Genomic DNA, 10,953 nt, shown 5'->3' with positions numbered 1-10,953 from the left:
GTGCAGGGGCGTGGGGCGGAGTCTGCCCTGGGGGCGTGGCCCAGCCGCAGGCCCGAAGCGCGTGGCTGGGAGGGGCTGCGCGCGGCCCGTTCACCACGTGAGAGCGGGTGCTGGCCCCACCCGCGTGTGCCACCCCCGGGGGAGGTCACCTTCACCGAGTTGTGGGAGTGGGCGCTGAGGCCTCTATCCTGGAAAGCAGGAGCTGGCAGGGGTCGGGATTAGGGCCTCAGAAGTGGCATTCTCCTGGGGTATGGTTGGGGGGGGGACGCGCCTCTGGCGGTAGAGCTCACCCCGCTGGGCGAGCCCAGACCAAGTCCAGCTTGAGGGTGTGGGGCCGGGAGGGTGGGCCGAGGTGCGGCTCCGCGGCGCGGGGGACGGGGCGGTGCTCTGGGTGCTCGGGTGGGTAGTTGGAGCATCCCCGGTGGGAGGGGGCGACTCTTAAAGGCACCGTGCGTTCGTTAGAAGGCTCTGCTTCCGCCCACATGCTTTCTCCACCTTGTTGGGATTAAGAGCTGGAAATCCCTGTATCTGAATCTTCAGGATTGCAGCCTGGGCTGTTCATTGTTCAAATGGTTGTCAGACTGCCTGTGTTCAGGTCCTAGTGCTTCCTTTTGCTTATCCTTAAAATACAGATAATGCAGTTTTTCCCTCCTCGGTTTGTTTTTACAGATCAAATAGGATTAATGGATGTAAACACACACCCCTGATGTCTACTATGTGTTCTGTTAAAGTTCGCTGGGACTAGACTTCCCAATAGTTACACAAGAACAGCAACGCAGAGCTGCCAGCAGCATGAGAAAAAAAAAAAGTTGGGATGGGGATGGATTTAACATTCAGAAAAGGTATCATAGTAGTGATGAAAAAAAATAAAACTTTCTTGAAGTTTCTAAAACTTTTCCACTTAATATTAATTATTTTAAAAAATAAATGACATATGTTGTGCAGAGCCCACTCTTCAGTATTTAGGAGGCCCTCCAGCAGGCTTTCCTTGACCCCTTAGCTGCCACTATTATTATTCCAGTGTATCTGGATAGTTCTTAGACTTAGATTGATTTGGCCAGGGTTCTCAGCTGAAAAGATGAGACATCCATTAGTCCACCATTCTTTCCTCCCTCCCTTGTTCCATAAGTGGTGTATCTTTCTGTTGAACACACATTTTTTTTTTTTAAGAGAGAGTGAGAGAGAAATTTTTTTTGAACATTTATTTTTTAGTTATTGGCAGACACAACATCTTTGTTTGTATGTGGTGCTGAGGATCGAACCCAGGCCACACGCATGCCAGGCGAGCGCGCTACCGCTTGAGCCACATCCCCGGCCCGAACACACATATTAATAATTACTGTTCTGTAGGCCCACTGAAGGATGTTGGGGAGCTCCAGATTGTTCAAGTTTTGTCAGTCTAGGCCCCTAAAACATCCCTGCTGTGTGGCCACCAGGACACATTCACACAGACAAGATGGCATGAGAGTTCAATGAGGATGATATATCTACACTTTTTATTTTAATTTTCCCTTAACAGATTAACAGACTAACCAGTAGGGTTACAGAATCCAGTTGGGTTACAGAAGTGAGCAAGATAGAATTTGGTTGTTTTGGGGTGGGTTTTTGTTGCTGCTGTTGTTTTGTACCAGAGATTTAATCCAGAGGTGCTTTATTTTTTTTTATTTTTTGAGACAGGGATTCCCAAAATTGCTTAGGACCTTGCTAAATTGCTGAAGCTGACCTCAAACTTTAAATCCGTCTGACTCAGCCTATTAGTTGCTGGGATTACAGGCATGTGCCACCACATCTGGCTCTGTAGATCCTTAAGAGATACTTGGGGATAACTGAAAGGACCGGATGAACAAATAAAACCCTTTCACTTAGTTGTGCTATAAAGAAAATAAAGCAAGGTAATAGAGTGGATGACTGAGATTGAGGGGATGATGGAGATTAGGGGTGAGTTTAGATCTCAAAAAAGATAAGGAATCATCTACAAAAAGATCTGGGGCAGGGAGAACATTCCAGGCAAAGGAAAGAGCAAATGCAAGGGGATGGAAATGAGAAAGAAATAGGGGTAAGGTATTGAGGGATATTCCAGGCATGGAAAGACTACAAAACCAGAGACCTTATGTACCAGCCATACACAGGAGCAACTGGAAAGACCTGGGGCCCCAGGGTAATATGGTGATTAGGCCTTAGAAAATTATGTGGAGTCAGGGAAAGTTTCTTAGTTGCAGGGTATTATAATCAGAGTTGTGCGTTAGGTAGATGACGGTTTCATATCTTGTGGATGGATTGGAGGAGAGAAATTTGGAAAGGGAAAGATCACATATTTTTTGAAACAAAAAATATGTGTACAGTCTTTGCTATTCTAATTCTTCCTCCCCTCCCCCAGTGAAGTGCAACTGTACCTAGTGGCTTGCTTCTGATGAATAGAATGTGGCAGAAATGATGCTGTGTGACATCTGTGATAGGGCGCAGGTTATGTGATTTCCTCCTTGCTTTCTATCTTGTATTGCGTTTTCTGGGAGAAGCCAGCTGCCATGTTGTGAGGACACACTCAAGCAGCCCTGTGGGAAAGCTCAAGTGGCAAGGGACTGGGGCCTTCTGCCAACAGCCATGTGAGTGTGCCATCTTGGAATAGATCCTCCAGCCCCTTTTTAAGTCAAACCTTTAGAGGACTGCGGCCCTGGCCGGCATCTTCACTGTGGCCTCCTGGGAGACCCTTAGCTGGAACACCCAGCTAAACTCTTTCCAGATTGATGATCTACAGAAACTGAGATGGTGTTTGCTTTGTTAAGCCTCTAAGTTTGTGAATAATATATTATGTAGCCAGTAGATATAGTAGAACCCACTTATCCTAGGGGATACCCCTCAAGACTCCCAGCAAATGCTTAAAACTGTGGTTAGTACCAAACCCTGCATTTATATTTTTTCCTGTGTATTTGTTAAATACACAAACTTAATACCTTTTCCTTTATCACCAAGCACTTATGCGCTGTGGGTGTAATTTTTGCAGTTTGAGGTGTAGAAGCAAAACTAGCATGAATTTCTTTTCCTTCTTCACAATTTTCATGGATAGCTAGTTTGTTCTTACCATAAAACTTAGCAACCTCAGCAAATAATTGTTTGTTTTTCCTTATTAAGTTCAGAACATTCACCTTTAGGAACATTCATTTATAGGAAGCATTTTGTGGCTTCTCCAAATTTAGGGGAAAAAGAATTTGGTGGGATCCATTGTCTTAATGCCAAGAAATACCCACTTTATTATTTTTTTTCTTGAATATTCTTTTAGTTGTAGATGGACGTGATACCTTTATTTTATTTATTTATTTTTATGTGTGCTGAGGATTGAACCCAGTGCTCACACGTGCTAGGCAAGCACTGTACTGAGCCACTAGCCAGCCCGGGCCCCACTTATTAATAATTGGGGTTTTTGTTTGTTTGTTTTTGTTTTGGGGGGTTACTGGGGATTGAATCCAGGTCCTCTCACATGGTAGGCAAGCACTCTTTTTATTTATTTATTTATTTATTTTTTAGGCAAGCATTCTTTTTTTTTTTTTAATATTTATTTAGTTATCGGCAGACACAACATCTTTGTTGGTATGTGGTGCTGAGGATCGAACCCAGGCCAGAGGATCGCACTACCGCTTGAGTCACATCCCCAGCCCCCAGGCAAGCATTCTTAACACTGAAATATACCCCCAAGCTTTTATTGAGACAGTCTCATTCAGTTGCCCAGGCTGGCCTTGAATTTGCACTCCTCCTGCCTCAGCCTCCCAAATAGCTGGGATTACAGGTGTGTGCCACCATGCCCAGCCCAATTTGGTATTTTTTTCCAGTTATTTTTTTCTTTTGGCACATCTTTTGTTTAGGTGTCTTCATTTTGTTTCCCATAACTTCCAATTAAAACGGTAGCTTGGGGCTGGAATTGTGGCTCAGTGGCAGAGCACTTGCCTCGAAAGTATGAGGCACTCAGTGGGGTTTGATCCTCAGCACCACATGAAAATAAATAAATTAATTAAAGGTATTGTGTCCATCTACAACTAAAAAATTTTTTAAAATGATAACTTGTTCATTTTTCCATATGGCTAGAAACTCCTCACTGGGTTTTCCTGTAATTCTCATATGTGTGTGTGTGTGTGTGTGTGTGTGTGTGTATAGTGAATTTGTTCTCCAAGCCATTTTAAAATGCTTTGACAAATATGAAAACTTTGTATTAAAGCTTGATTCATATTTTATCTATGTAGAAGTGTCTTTATTTTTTGTTATTGCAAAAATGCTATATTTTAGGGGCTGGGGTTGTGGCTCAGTGGTAGTACACTTGCCTTGCATGTGTGAGGCACTGGGTTCGATCCTCAGCACCACATTAAAAAAACAAAAGAAAAGTTATTTTTTACAATGCTGTATTTTAGTAAATAAAGTCAGACTATACTGATTTATATAAAGTAAAAGTGAACATCTGAGAAAATATCTGTACTCGAGAAAAAGGGCACTATTTTATTTATTTTTTAGTTGTAGTTGAACACAATACCCTTATTTTATTCATTTTTACATGGTGCTGAGGATGGAACCCAGGGCCTTGCACGTGCAAGGTGAGCACTTGACAGCTGAGCCGCAACTCCAGCCCCAAAGGCATATTTTAAACAAATATTAATGAAAATTGCCAGAAATGTGAATGCTTATAACCCACGGTACATGTATAGTTGTTTTACACCAGTGGCTGATGCTGTTGTGGTTTGCAGTAACCTGCTCTCCTCACAGCTCTTCTCTTTCCATTTTGTGGCTAGGTTTGCTTCCAGGTCCACCTAGTGTTTATTTGAGGGATGCAGTCAGTCCCTTCTTGAAAGGGATTTAGATGGTTTTCCTCCTTTTTGACTGTTATAAACAATAGGTCAGAGAGCACCCTTATGTACACATTTTTGTGCCCTTGTCTATTATTTCTTTAGGATAAATGCACTGAAGAGACTCCGCAGCCTCAACACGTACACATTTAAACTGGAGGATCCCAGACACACCAGGCTTGGCCTATTCAGGGCCCTGGTACGTGCTGTCTCCCTTGCCTGGAAAACTTTCCACCTCATTCCTACCCGGTTCGCGCACCTCCTCATTTTAGACTCAGCTCAAACAGGCTCCCCAGAGAGATCTGCTCTGGCCACTCTCTGCTGCTGTTCCCCCATCTTCCTCTCAGGAACACAGAATTGCTCAGTCTCTGATATGTTCTCATTGTTGGCCATGACTGGCTCATTTTATACATAATATAATAAATATAAACCAGACACTCGATACAAGAACTGAAACATCGTCATAACTTTCCTTCTCCCATTAACTCCTTTCCTGTCTTGCCATCTGCCTCCCCTTACCTGAGGCAATGTCTACCCCAAATCTTCTTTAACATCTTTAAAGAACATAACAGCTTTATTGAGATATAATTTACATACCACAGTGTTCACCCACTTACAGTGCATCATTCAGTGGCTTTTAGTATATTTACAGAGTTGTGTAACCATCACAGTAGATTTTAGAATATTTTCATCTTTCATCATTAGCAGTCACTCCCCCATCTGCTCTGCAGCCCTTCTAATCCCAGCTCTAGGCAACCACTAATCTACTATCTGTCTCTATGGATTTGCTTATTCTGAACATTTCATGTAAACAGAATCATGCAAGTTGTCGCCTTTTGGGACTGACTGCTTTCATTTAACATCCTCTTTTCTGGATTTATGGTGTTGTAGTATATATCAGAACTGAATTCCTTTTTCTTGCCAAATAATATTTCATTGTGTGGATATACCACAGTTTCTTTACCAGTTAGCCAGTTAATGAACATTTGTGTTGTTTCGATGTTACAGCCATTGTGAATAATGTTGCTATGAATATTCATATGCAAGTTTTTGTGTGTCACATGTTTTCATTTCCTTTGGGTATATACCTAGGAGTGCAATTGCTAGGTCATATGGTAACTCTGTTTAGCCTTTTGAGCACCTGCCAAAGCAACTGCATCATCTTAAATTCTAGCCAGCAGTTTATGAGGTTACAATTTCCTCTTTTGGGGCTGGGGATGTGGCTTAAGAGGTAACGTGCTCTCCTGGCATGTGCAGGGCCCTGGGTTCGATCCTCAGCACCACATAAAATAAAGATGTTGTGTCCACCGAAAACTGAAAAATAAATATTAAAAAAACTCTCTCTCTCTCTCTCTCTCCCCCTCTCCCTCTCCTCTCTCTCTCTCTCTAAAAAAAAAAAAAAACAACAATTATTTCCTCTTTCACTTACTTTTAAAAATATACACTTATTATTATTAGAGCTTGATAGTTATGCATAGTAGTTGATTTCATCTCCACAAACTCATATATGCATGGAAATCAATTCCCCTCCCCCATCTTTTCCCTCTCACTAAAAATATACACTTTCTTAGCCTGGTGCCATGGCATAGGCCTGTAATCCTAGCATCTCAGGAGGCTGAGGCAGGAGGATCACAAGTTCAAAACCAGCCTCAGCAAAAGCAAGGCACTAAACAATTCAGTGAGATCCTAGCTCTAAAAAATATACTAAATAGGGCTGGGGATATGGCTCAGTAGTCGAGTACCCCCTGTACAAAAATAAAAATTATACACACACACACACACACACACTTTCTTAAAAATGTGTTGTCTTGGAGCTAGGGCTGGGGCTCAGTGGTAATGCACTTGCCTGGCATATTTGAGGCACTGGGTTTGATTCTCGGCACCACATATAGATAAATAAAAATAAAGGTCTATCAACAACTAAAAAAAAATTTTTTTTAAAGTGTTGTCTTTAGTTTTAGCAAAAGGATATCATACTTCATGCAGTATCTCCTCTTTGCTTTCTCAGTGTTCATCCACCTCTGAACCCCTTTTGATATTATCAGATGTCTTCATTTTTCCCTGTATAATTCTCTCACCACTCTTTTTTCTTCATAGTACTTGTCATATTCTGAATTATTTTCTTTGTTTGCTGCTTGCTGCCTGTCTTCTCTCCACTAGAGTGTCTGCTCTAAGAGGGTGAGAGTTTTGACTTTTTTTTTTTTATTTATTGCTCTAACCCTAGGACAGTGTCTGGCATTGTATGCTGAACCTGGCCTCTACCACAGGCACACCCAGCCCAGCATGCCTCCTTAAAGCTTTCCAACTTACATCTTCCTTCCTTCCTGCCCGCCTTCCCTTCTTTCCTCTTCCTATTTTTTTTTTTTTTTGGTATGGTACAGGGTGTTGAATCCACACTTCGGTGCATCACCAGTCCTTTTTTTGAGACAAGGTCTTGCTAAGTAAGTTGCCCAGGGCTGGCCTTGAACTTGGGATCCTCCTGTCTCAGCTTCCTGAGTAGCTGGGGTAGCCCTGCTCCCTCTCTATACTTTCACTATGTTGCCATAGTCTGGCCATGAACTACTGGGCTCAAGCCATCTTCCTGCCTCAGCCTCCCCTGTAGATGGGTTCACAGGCTCCTGGTGCTGTGCCGGGCTTTCCATATTTCTTTAGAACGTGTGCTCATTTGACACCTGGGCAGATAATTTTTTTTAACATCCACCTCCTCTAAATAATATTATTTTCAGTAACAGCCATGAAATACAGTGAATTAATACTAGTGATAATGACCAGAAAAGAAATATACATGGAACCCTTTTATTGAACTTGGTATATAGACTTTTTTTTTTTTAGTTGTAGTTGTACACGATATATTTATTTATTTATTTATTTATTTATTTATTTATTTATTTTTATGTGGTGGTGAGGATCGAACCCAGGGCCTCACACATGCTATGTGAGCACTTTGCCACTGAGCTACAGCCCCAGCCTGGTATATAGACTCTTGCCAGTAAAAATAAATATTACAGTGCAAAAAGCAGAACAGAGCTAATAGATCAATACTTTTCAATTACCTTAATGTATTTATTTGAAGAAATTGTAAAACATACACACATGGTGGCCTGTTGCAATAATAATTCATTAATTATGTTATACTTTAAAAGCAAGTGAAAAAAATATCAATTGAAAAATAAGAGATGCAGCCTGGGGATATAGCTTAGAGATGGAGTACTTGCCTAGCATAATGTGTGAAGCTCGGAGTTCAGTCTCCAGTGAAACACACACACACACACACTAGGGCTGGGGGTGTGGCTGAGTGCTTACCTAGCATGCACACAAGGCCCTGGGCTAAATTCCCAGCAAAACAAAAACAAAATGAAAGAGCCGTACCAGACAGGCAGGTAGCACAACCCTGTAATCCCAGCTTCTCAGGAGCCTGAGGCAGGAGGATTGCAAGTTTGAGGCTAGCCTGGGAAATTTGGTGAGAACCTATCTCAAACAAGGCTAGAGATGCAGCTGGATGGTAGAGTGCCCCTGGGTTCAATCCCTAGTACCACAATCAATCAATCAGTCAATCAATGAGCTGGGCGGGGGTAGTAACTCAGGGTTCTGGGTTCGGTCCCTAGCACTGCAAAATAAGTAATAAGAGCCAATTTCAATATTAAATATATTCCAATTTGATAGTAGAGCATAAGTTTACTAAACAGTAATAGTATAGTATGATCTTACTAAGTCATAGTTACCACATTTTCGAGTTTGTCTTTTCACTGTTTTAAAATTTTATTTATTTATTTATTTTTTAATATTTTTAGTTGTTGATGGATCTTTATTTTATTTATTGGTATGGGGTGCTGAAAATTGAACCCAGTGCCTCATGCATGCTAGGCAAGCGCTCTACCACTGAGCCACAACCCCAGCCCTGTTTTAAAATTTTAAATAGCAAATTTCCAAGTGGTCACATGAAATGACAGTATTGGCAACTCAAGTTCTGCTCTTTCAAAAGTCACTGTGCTGTCATTGTTTTGGATCTGTTGTTTAAACACAGACATGTGTGGTACCAAAGGCGATGGAGACACGACTGTGCAGGAGACGGCCTGAACAATTCTGAACTGTTGGGGACTTACTCTCAAAATGAATGCAGACAGTTGATTCTGGCTCCCTGGGTGTTAGGGCTGACTGTATAACTGGGAATGCTTTGAATTAACTTCCTTGTAGAAGGCTTATTACTGCATAAGTAATTAAAGTGTTCTGATTTAAAGCTTACAAATATATCATTAAAACTCAAGCTAGACCAACAACTTGATCTTCTTTGGGGAGGAGTATTTTATCACCAACATGGTTTAGAATTGTGGTTGCATGGTGATAATAAAAAGCAGACTAACTTTCAATCACTTTTATTATTCTCTGTAATTCTCTGCAGACAGTGCACCCTGTCAAGGCCTGTGCAGCCCCACCGGGTACCCACTGCAGAGCATCAAGGGACTCCTGCAGTTACCACTTCAGTTGTGCCACAAGGCCAGAGGACTCACCCGGTTTCCACTCTCACCATTGTATTCCCAGCACCTAGTGGAGCTTGGCACTATGTAGGCTCTCAATATCTGTTCAGTCTCTGGGTACGGTGGTATACACGTGTAATCCCAGCGGTTCGGAAGGCTAAGGCAGGAGGATCACAAGTTCAAAGCCAGCCTCAGCAACTTAGTGAGGTCCTGAGCAACTTGGCATAGACTGGTATAGACTCTGTCTCAACGTGAAATATAAAAAGGGCTGGGGGGCTGGGATTGTGGCTCAGCGGTAGAGCACTTGCCTAGCATGTTCGAGGCCCTGGGTTCGATCCTCAGTACCACATAAAAATAAATGAATAAAATAACGGTACAGTGTCAACTACAACTAAAAAATATTTTAAAAAAAATAAATAAATGAAAATTAAAAGGGCTGGGGGTGTGGCTCGGTGGTTAAGCATCCCTGGGTTCAATCCCTGGTAGAAAAAAATATATCTGTTCAGGGAAGGAAAGAAGACACCAACTCAGGTGAGCTAGACTCCCCCCCACCTCCAACTATGTCTAACTCCAGAAGGACCCATCTTCAAACAAGTGAACCAGTGTTTTCCTCAGAGACATTCAGAATGAAAAGACAAGGTCGGTTGGTCCGTCTCTCTTTCTCTCTCTCCCTCTCTCTCTTTCTCTTAAATTCATCTAAATTTCTTCATTTAAACAAATTCAGAGGCTATGATAATAAGTGTGTTATAAGACCCTTTCTTTTTATTAAATGATAGTATAGAACTATTTATATAAATAAATAGCTATATTTATTTATATGCAGCACTGGGGATTGAATCCAGGTCTCATGCACCATTAGGGAAGCACTCTTTCTGTGAGTTACACCCTTAGCCCTCATAGGTAGCGACTGAGCACTTGAAATGTGGCTAGTATGAATTGAAAAGATGCTGTAGTGCAGAATACACATTGGCTTTCACATATTATTATTAAAAAAAAAAGTAACATAACCAGGAGCCGTGGCGCACGCCTGTAATCCCAGCAGCTCCAGAGGCTGAGGCAGGGGAATCACGAGTTCAAAGTCACCCTCAGCAACGGTGAGGGGCAAAGCAACTCAGTGAGACCCTGTCTCTAGATAAAATACAAAATGGGCTGGGGATGGGGCTCAGTGGTTAAGTGCCCCTGAGTTCAATTCCCGGTACAAAAATAAATAAAAAATAAGTTCTGTTTATATATTTCTATTGATTACACGTTGAGAATATATTTTGGATATATATCACGTTTATTGAACTTACATGTAATTAATAGTAGTCATTAGCAAGTAATGATTAATAAAGCAAATAAAATATATGAAAATTAAATTTCATTTGTTTGTTTCTCTTTGTTTTACTTTTTAAAATGGGGCACCTGGGAATTTTTGTTTATTAATTTTTCCTGCTGCACTGGGGCTTGAACCCAGGCCTTTGCACATGCTAAACAAACATTGAACCCCCATGTTTCATCCCCAGCCACTCTGGAAATTTTTAACTTCCACTTGTGGCTTGTGCTATATTTCTATTAGCACTTATGGAAGATGGAGGGGTTTTTTGGTCTATGGTTGGCAAAATAAAAAGGTGATAATCTTTTATCTGTCTCCAAATTAAAAAAAAAAAACA

At 41.6% G+C, this 10,953-nt stretch overlaps 1 long non-coding RNA gene across 1 annotated transcript; it reads left to right on the top strand.

The window, feature by feature from the left end:
• Window positions 1–34: 34 nt before the first annotated feature.
• LOC125619024 lies at window positions 35–9,675 on the top strand. The gene is made up of 3 exons (XR_007350487.1): window positions 35–248; window positions 4,932–5,025; window positions 9,226–9,675. It is a non-coding gene; the product is annotated as an uncharacterized LOC125619024 (long non-coding RNA).
• Window positions 9,676–10,953: the final 1,278 nt, after the last annotated feature.

Source organism: Marmota marmota, unplaced genomic scaffold (genome assembly GCF_001458135.2).
Source record: "Marmota marmota marmota unplaced genomic scaffold, marMar, whole genome shotgun sequence".
Lineage (NCBI taxonomy): Eukaryota > Metazoa > Chordata > Mammalia > Rodentia > Sciuridae > Marmota > Marmota marmota.
This window is presented reverse-complemented; position numbering and strand designations above follow the sequence as displayed.